The sequence below is a fragment of the Canis lupus genome, chromosome 3 (genome assembly GCF_003254725.2).
Source record: "Canis lupus dingo isolate Sandy chromosome 3, ASM325472v2, whole genome shotgun sequence".
NCBI lineage: Eukaryota > Metazoa > Chordata > Mammalia > Carnivora > Canidae > Canis > Canis lupus.
In genome coordinates this window covers 5,190,854-5,209,544 of record NC_064245.1, presented here as the reverse complement: position 1 = coordinate 5,209,544, position 18,691 = coordinate 5,190,854, and the positions used below count along the sequence as shown (strand labels likewise).

The following is an 18,691-nucleotide window of genomic DNA, read 5'->3' as shown; positions in this document are numbered from 1 at the left end:
TTAGTGAACATGTTTTGTGTCACGTTGAAAAATCCATGAGGAAAAATGTACTTCTAGAAAATTGTGAAACGTACTTATAAGTCTGCTAATTGTGGATGCAGATGTTCCACAATTGCTTGTTTCTTAGTTTCCACTAGAAATTAATGATTCTTAGCATTCAGAATTCTAATCAATACATGCAAGTACAACCGCTTAGAAATAATAAGGATGAAAGGAGACTTGAATGGATATTGAAAAAGTTTCAGTTTGTAGAAAAGGAATCTTGGAAAACGAATTTTATATGTGGCCAAACTGAGTAACCTTGGAATAGATTAATTTATGTGTTTAAAGAATAAGCTTTAGTACTAAAAGTACCATGCCACAAAACTAGAATTTGCTTCTCTGTTGGAAGGATGGTTTTCTTGGGCCCCTCGGTGGCTCAGTTGATTAAGTGTTTGACTCTTCATTTCGGCTCAGGTGGTGATCTCAGAGTTGATGGGTGGAGTCCTGTATTCAGTTGAGTAGTGGGCATACAGCCTTCTTAAGATCTTCTCCCTCTTCCTCTCTTCCCTCCTCCCCACAACCACCTCTCTCTCTCTCTCTCTCTCTCTCTCCCTCTCAAAAAAAAAAAAAAAAGTTTCTTGCACCATTGGTCTGCTCTTGAATTGTGGAATTTTATAAGAGATTGTGGTTCTTTTTTTATTTTTATTTTATTATTTCTTTTTTTTTTTTTTTTAGATTTTTATTTATTTATTCATGAGAGACATCGAAAGAGGCAGAGACACAGGCAGAGGGAGAAGCAAGCTCCATGCAGGGAGCCGGACGGGGGACTCTATCCCGGGACTCCAGAATCAGGCCCTGGGCTGAAGGTGGCGCTAAACTGCTGGGCCACCCGGGCTGCCCTACATATGTTCTGTTTCTGTCTTCTCACCTTTTGGACAATCTACCTGGAAAGCAAAGATTTTATGTCTTACCAGAATAACTTACTGTACTTCACATTGTCTTTTTGAGGTCTTTGATTACTTACGAAAACCCAGTCTTCTCAATATTAAAAGAACTAAATTTTTCTCACAACTGTATAACCTACTATTTTTGCCTTTTAAATTTTCCATAGTCACTTTAGTTAAATAAGTATTATCTCATAGTGACTTGGGATCCTATTTAACCAAATATTCAAACCTTTGACATTTTAATAACTTCCCCAAACCATACACACAATTGGAAATGCTGGTTAGATTACTAAGGCTTGACTGGGATGTCATTATCTGAGAATATGCATAAAAATTAGATGTGACCAGATAGTTTTAAGAAACTAAGGTTGACTTACTGGAGCCAATAAAAGATCTTTTGAGAAACTGTTTTGGTGCCTTATGTACAAGGTTCCTGGGAGCCTTACCAGGTGAATAAGGAAGGTGACTCCCTGGCAGGCCCAGTAACCTTAAGATATTTTGGGAACCACGAGAGGAGAGGAAGTCACCCAAGTGTATAGGTACTTCTGGTGAAATGTGTTGGAGGCGTCTGGGCTTGACTCTTAAGACTGGAGAGGCTTTTAAAAGTCCAATCTAAGATTCCTTCTGGGGGCACCTATGTGGCTCAGTTGGTTAAGCATCTGCCTTCCACTTGGGTCATGATTCTGGAGTCTTGGGATTGAGCTGTCATTGGGCTCCCTGCTCAGTGGGGAGTCTGCTTCTTCCTCTGCTTCTCGCCCCCCCCCCCTTCGTATTTTCACTCTCTCTCACTCTCTCTAGATTTCTCAAATAAATAGCTAGGGATGCTTGGGTGGCTCTGTGGCTGAGCATCTGATTTTGGCTCAGGTCATGACCCCGGGGTCCCGGGATCACATCCCACATCAGGCCTCCCCAGAGGGAGCCTTCTTCTCCCTCTGCCTGTGTCTCTGCCTCTCTCTGTGTGTCTCTCCTGAATAAATAAATAAAATCTTAAAAATAAGAAATAAAAGTTAAATAGATTAAAAACTTAAAAAAAGAATAAGATTCCTTATGAAAATTTCCAGCAAAGCAGACTTTAAAAGAGCGTATGTGGTCAGTCACTATTCTTGATGCACTTGTGTAAATAATCAGGCCAAGTTTAATGAGACTTGGCTTATTTTGCAAACAAATTAGTCTTACTGTGATTACCTTTGCTAGACATGAGGGTGATTATAGAGGAAAAATTATGATTCAATAGAAAATTACAACACAATCTTCTGGGTATCAGATTCTAGGTCTCTTCATTGTTTCTGCAAACCATGCTGGATCCCTAATTCTTTTAGTTTCATGAAATATCTGGCTATAGCTCTCCAAACTAATGTTTCTAGTTTTCTCCCACTCCTGTGATTTGAAATCACTAAGAATAAAGATGGCCCTTGAACTTCCTTGGAAGGGGCCATACCAGGCCCTCCTCACTATCCAGATAGTAACCAAACTTCAGGAACTTGAACCTTGGGTCTACATGCCCCATTTATAAAGGACTGTGCCCAACTCTTGGAACCAGCTGGAGATCTAGAATTAAAATAGACTAGGGAGTTTCCTCCTAGGAGTAGACAATATCTTGTGGTGGATAAGTCTCCCAAGGTTAGGGATAAGATTTTCATCGCCAGTATTAAAACTTTATTCCTTTTGTCTTTTTGTTCCTTGTTTTTTCTCTTGTTAATAAAAGGAAGACAGTGCTCCTTAACCTTGGCAACTAGTGTTGAATCTAGTGCTAAGGCCATAGGAGAACAAAAGTTCCTAGACCTTCATCCCAAGGTGCTTTTAGATAATAGACTTGCTTTAGAGTACTTATTGGCTGAACAAGGGGTCTGTGCCATAGCAAATGTTTCCATCTGTACCTAGATCAACATCTTTGGTGCTGTAGCAAATCTAAGAAATAAGCTACTTGGCTAAAACCACTTGATGCTTCTTTAGTTGCGTTCTTTGAAGGAGTGCCTGTCAGTTTTTTGGTATTATTCTAATAATAGTTACTACTATAGTCTCTCTGGTACATTATGTTCTGTCACAGGTCTTAAATGCATGTTCACAGCTATCAGCAGTACGTCAGATGATCTCACTGTGCTTAGAGAAACGGAAGCAAGATGAACAAGGAGATGAACAGCATAAACAATTCTCCTCTCAATCTAACATCATAATCTATGTGTTTAACAATGAGACTAGTATTTACCTGTGATGGTGATGGAGAGTGGCATTAATACCAAATTTTTGGTTAATCTCTCATGTATGAGAAGTTGACCAAATGAGGGAATGGTTAAATTATTTAAACACGGAGATCATTAGACTGACGTGGTTCTGATGCTGTAGTGATGGTCTATCCAAGCAAACCAAAATCTAAACCTATAAATGCCTGAAGGTAATGAAATCAAAATGATAAAGATAATCACTGACAGCCAACTAGTTTTTAAGCTAAAGCCAATCAGTTATTTCCTTACTTTGCTTCTACTTTTTCTCTAGAAAAGTCTCTCCTAGAGCTCCTGAAGCACTCCCAGCTACTTCTGGTTCGGTGCTGCCCAATTCTATAAGATTTTTGCTCAAATAGATCTCAAAAATTTTAATGTGTCTCAGTTTATCTTTTAACAGGGCTAAACTTTTCTTTTCTCTATCGCTTTCTTTTATTTTTCCTCTTACTGTGTATATAACATGATGAAATATTTTCCTGAATCTTGAATTGGCTTATGAGAGTCTTCTGTCACATGTGTCATTCAATAATAAATGATACAAATATTAATTTATCATAAGGACAAGCCTCCTTCACACCACTCTTTATTGCCGCATGTATTAAAATCATATATTTGAGGCAAGTCAGTATTGACTTCATTCCTACTAATCATCTTATAATGAATACACTTTTAATGATTCCAGACCTTTCTTCTAAACATGTTTCTTGAGTGGTGTTCTTTCTTTTTTTCTTTTCTTTTTTTTTTTTTTTTTCTTCGCCTGCTGTTAGATTTTTTAAGTAAGTAAATAAGTTGGCACCAATTTGTTAGGTTATAAACTGAGTACTTTGTTGAAACCAATTTTTTTTTAAAGATTTTATTTATTTATTCATGATAGTCACACACACACAGAGAGAGAGAGAGAGAGAGGCAGAGACACAGGCAGAGGGAGAAGCAGGCTCCACGCAGGGAGCCCGACGTGGGATTTGATCCCGGGTCTCCAGGATTGCGCCCTGGGCCAAAGGCAGGCGCCAAACCGCTGCGCCACCCAGGGATCCCGAAACCAATGTTATATTAGCATAAAACTTAAGCACACTTGGCCCTTTGTATTTCCCCATGGATAAGAAGTAGTCTTTCTCACCGTTTTATTGTTTCTTTCATTAGAGTTTTATTTGCAAATTGAAGTTTCTTTGGTGGGTATCTTTTTCTATGCTAATAAGCAACCAGCCAGTCTTGCCCAAGAATTGTGTAGCCCTTCAGGGTTCATTTCAGAAGCAAAGTAATTCAATTCCTCCAGCAATTCCCTAGAAAAGATAAGTACAGGACAGGATTAATACAGACATAAAAACAAGCTTTAAATATTCTTTCTGAGGTAGACACTCACATATTTATCTCTACCCTCAAACCTTAATTACAAAGAATGTTGGAAATAATGGTGAAATCATCACTTGCACTTGTTACTGTAGGCAGAGTGTATACAGGTTGTGAAGATAGAAAATAACCCACTTGATTCTTTAGCTCATAGTTGAGGAAAACCTACCTCTTAAAGTAATTATTGACCGTTTTCTAGTTTTTGCCATGAAAGCAATTATAGTCTTAAACCAATACCCACACTATTGATGAAAAATGCACCCATTTCCTCCAGTTTTACCATCATATCAGTTTTTCGTGACTGAATTTGACTTTGTTTTTTCCCTTTTCTTTTACATGATAAGTGAAATGGGCAGTTGATCTAAAAGAAATATGCCTCATGCAAGTTTCATAGAATAAGGAGAGAAGCATGTGCCCTTTGCTCTGTGCTCTCTGTGATAGTGTTACATCATTGCTCAAGAATCACATATACAGGCCAAACACTGGAAATCGTTTGCTTCTTTTTTTTTTTTTTAATCATTTGCTTCTATGTCACCTTTTATTATTACTATTTTATTTTTATTAAAAAAAATTAATCTCTATGCCCAATGTGGGACTTAAACGCAAGACACAGAAATCAAGAGCTGAATGCTGTACCAAAACTGGGTACCCCTTATTATTATTATTACCTTAAAATGATTTTTAGAGGGAAAGTTTCATTACTTTTTTCTTAAGTATTGAAACAAAGTTAATTTCCTTTGAAGTTATAGGGAATTCTTTTTAGATGATAGAAAAAAAATCCCCATCCTCGAAAAAGTCACCGTCTCCCCTTATGGCAGATAAAAATATTCATGTGAATATAATTCTGCTGAATAAAATATAATTTTAAATTGCATTTTAAGAAAATAATAGGTTATCACCTTTGACTTTTGGGTCTAAAAATGTAGTGTTTATAGAGGGATTCATTGTTACAACTATGCCTCGCTTACAGAATTCAGAATTTAACAGGGGCTACTTAACACAAAAGGTCATGAAGAGTACCTACCATCTTCCCTGATGTAGTAATTGATGATGTCATCATGTGGTTTTCAATATAGTTTGTCTTTACAAATGTGACATCTCAAATGTTATGAAGATGTTGCCCACTTTTTTCTTTTTTTAATAGTACCATATGGCTCAAATAATTAAACCAAATTATAATATCTTTGATTATATACGAAGAACATCTTCACAACTAGTCCTGTTATTTTTTTTAAAAAGATTTTATTTATTTATTCATGAGAGACACAGAGAGAGAGGCGCAGAGACACAGGCAGAGGGAGAAGCAGGTTCCATGCAAGGAGCCCAATGTGGGACTCGATCCTGGGTCGCCAGGATCACACCCCGGCGCTAAACGGCTGCGCCACCGGGGCTGCCCTAGTCCTGTTATTTAAGTTAGATTTCATATATCCTTAAATTAAGCTTTTTGCTCTTGGACTTTAATCACAAAATTGGTCATGGACAATTCTTTTCAGAATCTTAATGTATTTTTAAAGGTTTTACTATGGAAAGTTTAAACTTGATATAAAAGTAAAGAGAATAGGGCAGCCCCGGTGGCTCAGCGGTTTAGCGCCGCCTGCAGCCCTGGGCGTGATCCTGGAGACCCGGGATCGAGTCCCACGTTGGGCTCCCTACATGGAGCCTGCTTCTCCCTCTGCCTGTGTCTCTGCCTCTCTCTCTCTCTCTCTATCTCTCTCTCTCTCCTCTCTGTGTATTCTCATGAATAAATAAATAAAATCTTAAAAAAAAATCTTAAAAAAAAAGTAAAGAGAATAACGAAACCCACATACCCTAAGCCTAGTACATTATTTTCCTATTGCTGCTGTAAAACAAAAATACATAAACTTGGTAGCTTAAAACACAGATTTATTATTCTAGAGTCCTAGAGGTCAGAAGTCAAAAATGCATCTCACTGTGTGAAAAATGGGGACAGATTTCCTTTCTGGACTCTAGGGGAGAATCTGTTTTCTTATCTTTCTGGCTTCTAGCAGCTGCCTGCAGCCTTGTGGTGTCATTCCCCCATCTTCAAAGCCAGCAACATCAGGCCAAATCTTTTTCACGTTGGCAATTCCTGGTTCTACCCCTTCTGCCTTCTTATTCCACTTATAAGAACCTTCATTATTGCATTGATTCACTCTGCTCTGCACTGTAGGATCGTCAGGAAAATTTATCTATTTCATGGGCAGTTGATAAGCAAACTCATATCTGTAACATTAATTATCCCTTGACATATAACAAAATATTCATAGGTTTCAAAATTGAGACCTAGACATCTTTGGGGGTGTCCTTTTCCTGCCTCTTTTAGGTATTACGATTATTAATTTTCTGCCATTATTTCATTTATCCCCTTTCCCCCATAACATACATACACAAACTTGTACTTTATATGCGTGTCCAGTTTTCTTTTTAAGCAAATCTTAGACTTTACATCACTCTACTAATAAATATTTCTTATGTGTATCTCAATGGATAAGGGCATTTTGTTTAACACCTCACAAAATAAACAAGAATTCTATAATAATCATCTAATACCTGGTCTGTTTCTCATGTTTTCTGATTAGCTCAAAAATATCTTCTATAATTGATAATAGAATTGGGATAAAAATGAGTTTCCCATGTTTTGTTTGGTGTTTATGTATCTTAAATCTCCTTTACTTTAGAATCGTTCCCCATTTGTATTTTTTTTTCATGTCATTTAATAGTTGGTGCGGCTTAATTATGTATTCCAGAATTTTCCAAACTCTTGAGTTTGGCTGATTACAACTTCAAAATGTAGTTTAACATGAACCTTAACCTCCATATTGTATGTAAACTGATAGTTTCAGAGGTTTGTTGTTTTTTTTCCCCCCAAGAACATATTATTACAGTGTGTATAATTCATATTGTACTACGCTAGGTAATACATGGGTATGTGATTATCTCAGTTTTAATGATTTTAAGAACCTTATTAAAAGTTCAAGATAATCTGTTATAAAGTTCATCATCAACATTCACGTAATGATTTCAGCTGGAGTTGATAATAGTTGTATAGATTTTTTGGGACCACCTTTCAGGAACTTCCTCCATCATCATTAACATTGTTCAGTGTTGTATAAAAATTGCCTTAACCTCTGCTTTCCAGAGATTTAACTAGTAGGAAAAAGTAGATACATTGGTAACTAAAGCTCTTAATTAACTCATGTCACTACTATCAGCTTTACTGACTTTGGGTTTCTTATCCATAACAATTTTTATAATGTTTTCAAAGTCAGTCTTTGATAATCTTCCTGAGATAATATTACAGACAATGCCAGAATTCCTATGTTGTATACAATGGAAGGTATAGTTACTTTTTGTATTTTATGAGAGAGTATTCACAGAAACTGGTTCCAGATTCCTTGGAAAATATTACCTTTATTTGTACCATATTGTTTGATCTCTTCTTAAGATACCATTATCCCTTTTTATTTTTATTTATTTTTAAAGATTTTATTTATTCATAGAGATGCAGAAAGAGAGAGAGGGAGAGAGGCAGAGACACAGGCAGAGGGAGAAGCAGGCACCATGCAGAGAGCCTGATGTGACACTATCCAGGGTCTCCAGGATCACACCCTGGGCTGCAGGCGGCGCTAAACCATTGTGCCACCAGGGCTGCCCCATTATCCCTTTTTAAAATACTTAAAGCAAAGCTTGGATGATTATTTCCTTTTTTTCTGTCTAAAATACATTAAGGTTTTTTATTATATAGTAGCAAGTTCTGGTCACATATTCTAATTATCTATTGAGTGTCAGTATTGTACATTAAATTGCGTAGATAGGACATTTAATCAAGTAAAAGGATATATTGTTAATTGACATCCACAATGTCTATGTTTATGTGTTATTTTGGTAAAAATATAATTTGAGAAATCATTATTATAAATATATAGAGGTTTTAAGTTCTGGACACTACTTTGATGGTCAAAAATGAAAAGAAAGAGCACATTAATCAGTTAATTAGTCTTAAAAACTATTTTTCAGATTCTGTCACAGGAGAACAAATTTTTTTATTTTATGAGAATGACCCTCAGAAAGAACTTATTAGTGTAATATTGGATCTTGCAATATATTCACGAACATGTTATAGAATTGTCCTTGGAGAAATATTAGATTTTACATTCCTATTCTTACTCTTAATTATAAATGCTATAACGATAAAGTTACTAATCAAATATTTTGAACAAAAAATTTCAAATCCATTTGGTAAGTAAATCACTCTTAGGCAATCAATTCTTCATATAAGAAAAAGAGTAAACCACATATTTGATCACATATTCCAAACATTTAAGACATACTTTATCCCATGTGCATGTTCCCATGTCAGAATAAATCATTTGTGACTGATTTTTATGAGTCTTTCAAATGCCCATACTTAAATGTTAGCATGTTTCCTATTTGACTGTATAGAACACACTTCAGAAATATTTTAGAAGTCATATTTCAATCTTTATGAGTATGAAACATCTCAGTTTCTCTTTATCGCAATTCCCTTAAATATAACACTACTTGTATAAATACACTACGTGTTTCCCCATGCTAATTTCCTTCTTCTAATATTAGTAATCATTCATTTATACTGATTAATAAATTCCTTAAGAGTTTTCACATTGTGTTTTTGAATCTTAGTATAGTGCCTAGATTATAATATGGAAAAATTGAAGAAAATTTATTAAGTTGTATTATTAAAACTAGAATATGCCAAATAAAACCATTGATCATTGATATTTTAAGTCCAGTATTTTAACATTTACTACTAAATTCCACAAAGTTTATAGTGACTCTCATTCCATATTGCCCTGCCCCTGGATAATACATTCTTCATAAAGAATGAGTAGGAACTAGAATATATATTTGATACCTACCTGAGAAAACTCACCCTATATTCTTATGACTCAGTTTGCTATTCATTTTCACCACCTTAAATTACTCCTAGAGCATAGTCCCCAATTATTTATGCACCTAAAGTTATGCTAGACTGTGCTTACAAAATCAATTATAATATCCTCTTTCCTAAAACATTGTTTGAATTCCAGAACAAATTGCTCTTATTCTTATCCCATTTTATTTTCTTTCACCACTTACTTCTATCTAAAGTTATCTTGCTCCTTTTTGTTTGTTTTTTATAGTAGTAATTTAGTAGTTTATTAGCTACATTCTCCACTCCAAAATCCACAGCCCTATGCCTACCTTAAGAAGAGGGACCTATGGAGTAATCACACTTATTATTATATCCCCCAGTTCTTAAAACAGTGCTTGGCACAGAAAATATATTAAGGAAACATTTCCTCATAGTTCAGTCCCTGAGATTCCTGCATATTTCCTTTAATTGCTTTTCATTAGTGTTGTATATACTACTGTAGAGATGGTATATCTGATTCTCCTCACCACTGAGATATCATCCAGTTGGGATTATTGATTTCCATAATTCTCCATTCATTCATTTTAGGCTGAAGTTTCTGAGCACATTTGTAAGTCAAGACCATTTCCTCAGCTCTTTCTCCCCTCCATTATGAGATGTTGTCCTACTGAATAATGCCAAGCATATGCTACCATTGTTCTCTTGAAATTGCAGGTATATATTGTTTCTTTGTTGCTCATTCCTTCATTTTGAGGCATTTAAACCTGTTTCGAGATGTTGACAACTAATACATTGTTCTATTAAACTCACAACAGACAGTATTTTAGGACATACAGATAGTTATTCATGGATGACTTTTTAAACAAGCTATATTCCTTATCTTCAATTCAATAATCTTGTCCTTTATGCTAATTTTATTTGGAAGCAATACTACTTAAGAACAATATCTGATTCTCAGTTCTTTTCAAATTCAATAAGGTAGCTTACTTCTCATTTTCAAAGTCCTGGACTGTACTAGAATTAATTTATGGATAATTTTAATCACTTTATTTTTTCAGATCTGTAATGAGTTTGTTTTTTAAACAGTGTTTTCTTTCGAGGTTACCTGAAATTCTAACTTAACATTTGAAATTTGAGAACAGTGAGACCACTTATGTTAAATAATTCTACCTCCTTATGTTAAATAATATAACATTGCCAATATTCAGTTATGTTTGATATACAATGTTCAACCAAAAAAAATGTTGCTTCATAATAAAGGTTACTTTAGCAATTAAAAAAATAATAATAATAGTAATAATAATAAAGAATTTGGATGATCATATAGGAGTAAAAGTTATAAATAAAAGTTCTCTATATCTCAAGTTGGATTTCAGACTATGATGAGTTTTATATCCTCTTTTATAATTTCCATTTTACAAACTGATAGATTTCTGAAGGGTTTTATTTAACCCCAAATTGCTGCATATTCCTTAAAATATTCAGATTCTAACTATTTCCCTTAGGAAAGTACTTTAATTGTTCTCTCTTTGCTGCTTTCCCCCCTCCTGGGGAAAATAAAATATTAATAATACATGATCTTGTCATATTTTGTAGAGAAATTTACTGATTAAGAAATGCAACAAGAGATTCTATTGGACATATATGTCTTTTTGAAAAGCAGATATTTATATATATATCATATTTCAGGAATATATACACATATATATGAGAGATATACAATATTCATGGAAAGAAAGAAAACTGGACTATTTAGGAAAAAATAGTAACAATGTAGAATATTTCCTGTCAGAAAATAATTATATATTTTATAGTTAGAAAAATATTATTTTTAAAATATGGCATAAGAATCATCTAAAAGGTCATTGTAACAAAATACATAGCTTACAAACTAACCCTAATTTAACATCAAATTATAAAAATACACTTGTGAGAGATGCCTAGGTGGCTCAGTGGTTGAGCATCTGCCTTTGGCTCAGGGCATGACCATGGGGTCCTGGGATCGAGTCCCACAATGGTTTTCCTGCAGGGAGCCTGTTTCTCCTTCTGCCTATGTCTCTACCTTTCTTTCTGTGTCTATCATGAATAAATAAAATCTTAAAAAAATAAAAATACATGTGTGAAAAATAACTGAAAATATACACTGGAAAGTTAACAATGAGTTTGCTTTGAGTACTAATTAGTATTTTTGTCCTTTTTCTATTTTTAAATTATCTACAATAATTCCATATTTTCTTTAAAATCAGAAAAAACCCTAAATTCTAAAAAAATTGAAAAGTGTTAATTTGGGTTTTAAAAACAGGGATCCCTGGGTGGCGCAGCAGTTTGGCGCCTGCCTTTGGCCCAGGGCGCGATCCTGGAGACCCGGGATCGAATCCCACATCGGGCTCCCGGTGATTGGAGCCTGCTTCTCCCTCTGCCTATGTCTCTGCCTCTCACTCTCTGTGACTATCATAAATAAATTTTTTAAAAAACTTAAAAATATGATAATAAAATATAGATTATATAATAAATTATAAAATGGCAATCTGATTCCAAGAAAAAATTAATTCCTCATATTTACTTGTAAATATTTCACCGTTGTAGTTGAAATTGTTGAATTCTTAATCTATTAGTAATACCAATAATGCAATTCAATTTAGTAGATTCCTTAGGTTCTATGAAGAATTAGCTATGCTATTTCAAGTGACCATCTAATTAGAATTTGGGTTTGGTTTAAAAAGAACATCTAATTCAATTTAATCTAAGCCATCACATGAGGAATAACTGATTCTGTTTAAAAGAAAATAGGTGATATTCCATGATAAAAGTGGTCATTATAAATAAGTTTTTTGGTCTATTTTTCTCTTTCTCAGAAACAATGGAAGTGGTTACATTAATATAATTAATATATTATAACTATAATGCAGTTGCTTTCTGGATTCCTTTGCAGTACCAGTTACACTGTTCTTAGCATGGCCAACCAACTAATCAACTAATTATTTTAATTATATTTTAAAATATGGAAATAAGCTTTATACCAAAAGATACCTAACTAAAAATTAAGTATATTCAGGAAAGAATTTACAGTATCTGTCCTCCTGGTAAATTAAGGAATTTATCTGCTTTAAAAGTATCAGTATCAAGACATCACAACAAGAAAAGTGTGGGAAGCCACCTCCATACTAGAAATATTAAAATTTTTTTTTTTTTTTAAGTATGACTCCCAGGGGTATCTGGGTGGCTCAGTTGGTTAAGCATCCAACTCTTGATTCCGGCTCAGGTCATGATCTCCGGATGGTGAGATTGAGGCCCATCTAGGGTTCTGAGCTGACCATGGAGCCTGTTTAAGATTCTCTCTCTCTCTTCCTCTGCCTTTCCACCCTGTTCAGAGGCTCTTTCTCTCTCTCTCTCTCATAAAAATAAAGTGTGCCTCTTAGTATAAGATTTGTTGAAATGTTCATTCTTTCTCTTAAATGTTCATTTATATAAAAACAACTATGTAGTCCCAAAATATTTTTGGGTTGAATATCACTATTCCTATAGTTTTTACAATAGTATGGGAGTTAAATCAGATAGCTCCATCCTGATGAACTTAATTTGGAACCTCTCTGTTAATATACCTTACAAAATTTTCAGGTGCCCCAGTGTCTTGATGATGCAGCGTGACAGAAAGCTGTGGCTCTTAAACTTTTTCACATGAGCCATAGTAAAAAAATATATTTTTGTCATAATTCCTTGCATAACATTTATTGAGTGTATTTCATGTGCCATGCTCTCTTCTTGCTTATGGACTGGGAATTCAGAAGTAATTGAAGTAGTCAAAACTTCTGGCCCCCATATAGGTGATGATCCAGTCTGCCTGTCTCTATACCTAGAACCCCCTCACCACGCAATTATTCCTTTGTCTGAACAATGCAATTTTGTATTTTTTATTCCATCAATCTTATTCTGTCCTATTCTCTTCTTTCTGGTTATAAAAATAAAATAAGCTGTTCTTTAGGACTTGCTAATTGATTCAAGATTCAATACTGGATATTCTTTAGAATCTACTTTGAAAAATAGTGCCATATAGGCATTACATACTCTTGCAAGGCTATTAAAGCAGCCTAGAATTTATTATTTATGTCTCATTGTTGGCTTCTGTCACCAACTTAAATATCTAGTCTTTTTCACCAAGCTGCTTTTGAGATAGGACTCTCTGAATCTACGCTTATGTAACTTGCTTTTAATCTAAATGGGGAATCTTATATTTATTTGTCAAATTTTTCTTTATTGGTTTTAGTCCATCATTCAAGCCTATCAAGATTTTTTAAATCCTCCACTGTCATGAAATATATTACATAATCCTCCTGAATCTGTCATCCACAAATACGAAAAGGGTGGCTTCTAAGTCATGATCCAAGTCACTGATAAAAAATATTGTAAATTCTTGTACTTTTCTTTTAGAGATCTCCTGTTATTGGCATTGGCCTATTAATCAAGATTTTAAAGTTATATTTGCATATCCAATCACAAATCTTCCTTAATTATTCCAATACCCAATCTACATTGTCCCATAATACTAAAAAATCCTAACAAACTGTCAGTAATGTGCTGATTTCTTGATTTTTTAATATTCCCCTGAGTACAATAACCCATTCAGAAATATATAGTTAAATTTCTGTGTATCCCAGCCCCAACCAGTTGCAACTGATAATAGCCCTTGGTTTACAAGGTCAGCTCCAGAGCAAAAGAAATTCTGGTATCACAGTATACTGGGAATCATTGTCAGAACTAAGGGATGGTCTAGAAATAGCTATCTCTGATACGTGTGCTGAAGAGATAAGCAGCATTCTTGGTGGTCACAAAGTCATTAGCTATTCCTCCTCAACTCTACTACTGATTTCCTACTGATATGGCTTTTGATTTGGGTACTGGGCCTTAGTGTCTGTGAAAGTCTTGAATAAGGATAATAATAATAACTTTTAGGGAAAAGTTAGGGCTAAAGTCTGTGAACTGGGACTTAGCCACTCTTTATCGAGTTTTAAAAAAAAAATCTCTATTTTTCTGGCCAGACATGTTACTTTGGATGTAACTTACACTTAACTCAGAGATTGTTATTTAAAATGATATCATTAACACAATTAGTAATAGGATGTTTTCTTTAGGTAAGAGCATAGGACAAGGTACTAATCAGTGATGCATTTGAATCCTTACTCTATTTACCAATTAATTGTATAACTTTGGACAAAATGTTGAAACTTTGAAAAAGTCTCTGTTACTTCATCTATAATCTGGAATTAGAAGTATATATGTCAGCTTCCTCACAAGGTTTTTGTAAAAATGGAGATTATATTGTAAGAATACTAAATGTTCATTAAATGATAAATACACTATCAATTGGTATATTAGTATTAGCTTTTATAATGGGTCACTACTTAATCTGTAGAAACTTCAAATTCATAATCCAAGAAGGAAAACATGTCTTTATACAGCATCATCTCATTCTACTGATGGTCTTTTTACTTCTATGTAAGATTATGCCATCCCTCAATATTGTCAGTCATTTTTCCTTTACTTTGCTAGAGTAGAGAGTACGTGGACATTTCATTCTCTACAGGCATTTATATGACAGCTGCTAGTCCTAGATCTGCAGTTATTGGGCAGATCATTTAATCTCTCTGAGCCTCGTTTCCCTCATTTTTAAAACAAGAAACTGACATTTATTTTGAGGCAGTGTTTTAACAATTAGCAATAGTATATGTAAAGTATTTAATACAGTGATTGTCACACAGTGAGTGCTCAATATGGTAGTTGTTTTTATTTCTAGATTTTTAAAAATTTTTTAAAGGTTTATTTATTCATTTATTCATGAGAGACACACACAGAGAGAGAGGCAGAGACACAGGCAGAGGGAGAAGCAGGCTCCATGCAGGGAGCCTGATGTGGGACTCGATCCCAGATCCTGGGATCACACCCTGAGCCAAAGTCAGATGCTCAACCACTGAGCGACCCAGGCATCCCTATTTCTAGATTTTTAAATAAAGTTTAAAGAATACAATTCCTAATAAGAGAGGAAAAAAAAGAGGTCTTCAGACATTTTTACCCTTTTTCCAACAGAAATATTCCTCTGCCCTCTCACAAAACTGCAATAACCTTTCAAACTTTTCTCTACCTTCCTCTTTAAGCAAAGAACTAATAAATCTAGAAGAACAGCCAATTCCCTGTGAGGGGGAAAGTGCAGAGCAAATGTATCTGGCATAATAGTGAGAAGGCATCTTTCTATGAAAAGTGAAGGTGTTAGTAATTAATAGCATAGCCTTTTAAGTCAGGCAGACAGAACTGGGTTTGAATTTAATCCAGACGTTTACTTTTTGAGTTGCAATGTAGATGGTACCTACCCTTTCTTACCTATTTCCTATTTTATAAAACGGCATAATAATAGCATTTTGTCATTGAGTATAAAGTGAGAAATGTTTAAAAGTTAGTACACTGGCAGGCAGCACATTATTTATAAATAGAATCTCATGGGTATTTCCCCTTCCAGTGTTCCTTTAAAACCTACTTTCACTTCCTAATATCCATTGATAATGATGACCAAAATTATTTTACCTTTGGAATGTGAATTTTAGCAATATATTTATTGTCTATTGCCCAAGTTTCTCAGGTAAGATCAATTGGATACTCTGTAGTATTTCATATAAGTTAACCATGTAAAGGTTGGTATTTATGTGAAGTTGTCAAAAGTTTTTCTTAAATATAGGATTACATACCCATACAAAGTAAATTATAATCCGCAGAAATGCCTAATTTCTGTCAGCAATTTAAACATGGAAGACTATCAGTAAATTTTATTATTGTTTTGCTGTTTTTGTTGCTATCTTAGTTGCTGTAGTTACTGTTACTACTACATGTTTTAAAATTTTATATTCTGACTTCTAGATCAAAATACTTGAGTGGCATGCCATCCAAGTCCAAAGGTATGTAGAAAAAAGTAATCATAATTTCAATACTTCCCTGATTCAATTGTAGCATTTAAGAGATTCCCAAGTTCTAAGGTTGGAAAACCTAATGTTGGAATTTTCAGATTCTTGGTTTGGATGCATAAATTTGTAGAAGATTGTTGGAAAGCATCTCCTAGATATATTATTCTTCCACATGAACTTGGCACCTTGAAAGTGGAAAATGCATTTATGCTATTCTAACCCCTTTGAAAGTCTCCAAAGAGAACAAAATTAACTTACTTGAGCCATTGGGGAAATTAATCTAAAAATACAAGTATTCATCTACAAAATAAATACTCAATACAAATCTGTGTTTCACAAATTGTATTAAAGCTAATGATACAATGATAAGGAGAACATTATCCCTGCCTTCAAGGGGGGTAGGGAGAGGGATAGGAAAAGACACACACACACAAAACATTGAGCATGATGCAATGCTGATTATTATGCCAAAGTTAGGGAAAATCTATTGACAGAGAAAATATTTTTGTGTCTATTTAAAGCTTTACAGAGAAGGCAGCACTTAAGCCATGAGAAGTTCAAGATGTATACCGAATGTTAGCCTCTTAAGATTTGAATTAGGAGAAATACCAGGTAGAAAGTCCCAACTGAAGAGAAAGAGAAGAAGGAGGAAAGAGGAAGGAGGGCAGGCCAGAGGAGGAAGACAGCAAAAGAGGAGGGGATGATAGTGGAAGGAAGGGAAGAGAAAAGAAGAATAACTTAGGAAGTGACCAAATAGTAGGTTTGGGGCATTAAGTATCCTACTGCTGCTAACAGAATGAGACTGAGGAGATTCTAGTGGTGTCCGATTGTTGGTACAGATAACCAAGCCCTAACTCCAAATCAGTAATTTGGTTATCACATATTCTTTTCAGAATGTTCAGTTCTTAACCATGAGGAAATGAATGTAGTAATTCTATTTCCAGGATTAACACTTTATGTAAAATTTTAAATATTTTGTCTCCCTGACCCCTAGTATAAATAGAAAGGATGTGTTAAAAACTAAATCAAAGTTTTCTTATGTAAGCAAAGATTCTAAACCTCTTGTGCCCTAGGTATTTTTATCACTTTTTTAGCTGATGACAGAACCTACCTTTTGACGCTTTATTTGTGATTTAGATAAGCCTGTCCTGATGCAGATAATCTCATGAACTGTATTGTCAACAACACTTGTTAGGTTGAGTTAGAAATCTAAAGAGAAAAAAATGCACTATAATTTTTACTTCTTCTAAATTTGTTTCCAATAAGAAGTATACCTTTTTTTTTTTTTTTTTTTTTTTTTTTTTTTTGAGAGAGAGAGAGACTGGGGGTGGTGGTGGGAGAGGGCACGTGGGCAAGCCGGGGGTGGTATTGGGAGGAGGCGAAGGGAGAGAGAGAATCTTAAGCTGGTTCCCAAGCAGAAATCAAGAGTTGGATTCCTAATCAGCTGAGCCACTAGGCACTCCAGAAACATTTTCTTTATTCAGTTTTGTAGTGGTATCTTTACTTACTTAATAAAAAAAAATTGTGATTTTTTTTAACTTAAAAGTTTAAATCTAATACCAACTTGAATACTTGATTGGTAACGATGTTAATGTGCTTGTATCAATATAGTGTTACAAAACTGTGTTACTTGCGAATAATTTACCTTATAAAGTATTACTGAATCTTTAAAGTTAATGGATATAAAATATATGTTTACTACAAAGCCTAATTCAATCAGAAAAAAATCAATTTAAAAGTAAAGCATTATGTCTGAATAGTCCAGCTGGTTATTTCTGTTCCATACTTCACCTTGAAACCTAAATTAACTACATCATAAAACAGTTTTATAGATTATCAACAATATTTTGAATTATATTTAAAGCACAAGAATAGCCTTTAAGGTCACTTTTCTGTGTTATCCTAATTGGCTAGCAATTTCTTATAAGCTCTAGCTAATTGGTATAGAAATAAATCATAAGCCCATTTTACTCTGAGGTAAAAGGTCAGCATGCATCCTCTAGTAATGTGCTCTTCTTTTTTCTGGCATATATTTTACAGGTGTTTTTTTTTTTTTTTTTTTTAAGAGTCAGCACACTATAGACTCAAATATGACAGTGGTTAATAGTACGTATTGTGATGATTGAACTATTTTCCCTCAATCTCCCATGAACGTTGATCATGACAAATAATAGGCAGCATTTACACAGATTGATGGAAATTTCAGATTTAAATGTATCAACAATTATTGTTTTATTTTGACTTGGTGAATAAGAGCAAGCACATTACTGGCATCTGTGGGAAAAAAATAAGCTTCACACATACAAGACACACACTGACAGACACTTGGTAAGAATGGCAGGCTAATGCAAAAGT

The 18,691-nt window shown here is 34.3% G+C and overlaps 2 long non-coding RNA genes across 11 annotated transcripts in view; one reads left to right on the top strand and one right to left on the bottom strand.

The window, feature by feature from the left end:
* The window catches only part of LOC112653347 (uncharacterized), a 48,014-nt gene that overhangs the window by 1,995 nt on the left and 27,328 nt on the right, over window positions 1-18,691 (top strand). For 4 of the 6 annotated variants that reach the window (XR_007409673.1, XR_007409672.1, XR_003132093.3 and 1 more), the window contains exon 2: window positions 16,293-16,330. This is a non-coding gene — a long non-coding RNA (uncharacterized LOC112653347). Of the gene's footprint in view, window positions 1-9,977; window positions 10,104-16,292; window positions 16,331-18,691 lie in introns of all 6 variants that reach the window. The other 2 variants (XR_007409674.1, XR_003132094.3) reach the window with 1 other exon arrangement.
* The window catches only part of LOC112653344 (uncharacterized), an 87,888-nt gene continuing 73,464 nt past the window's right edge, over window positions 4,268-18,691 (bottom strand). For 3 of the 5 annotated variants that reach the window (XR_003132085.2, XR_003132082.2, XR_003132087.2), the window contains one exon: window positions 4,268-4,428. This is a non-coding gene — a long non-coding RNA (uncharacterized LOC112653344). Of the gene's footprint in view, window positions 4,429-17,447; window positions 17,546-18,691 lie in introns of all 5 variants that reach the window. The other 2 variants (XR_003132083.2, XR_003132084.2) reach the window with 1 other exon arrangement.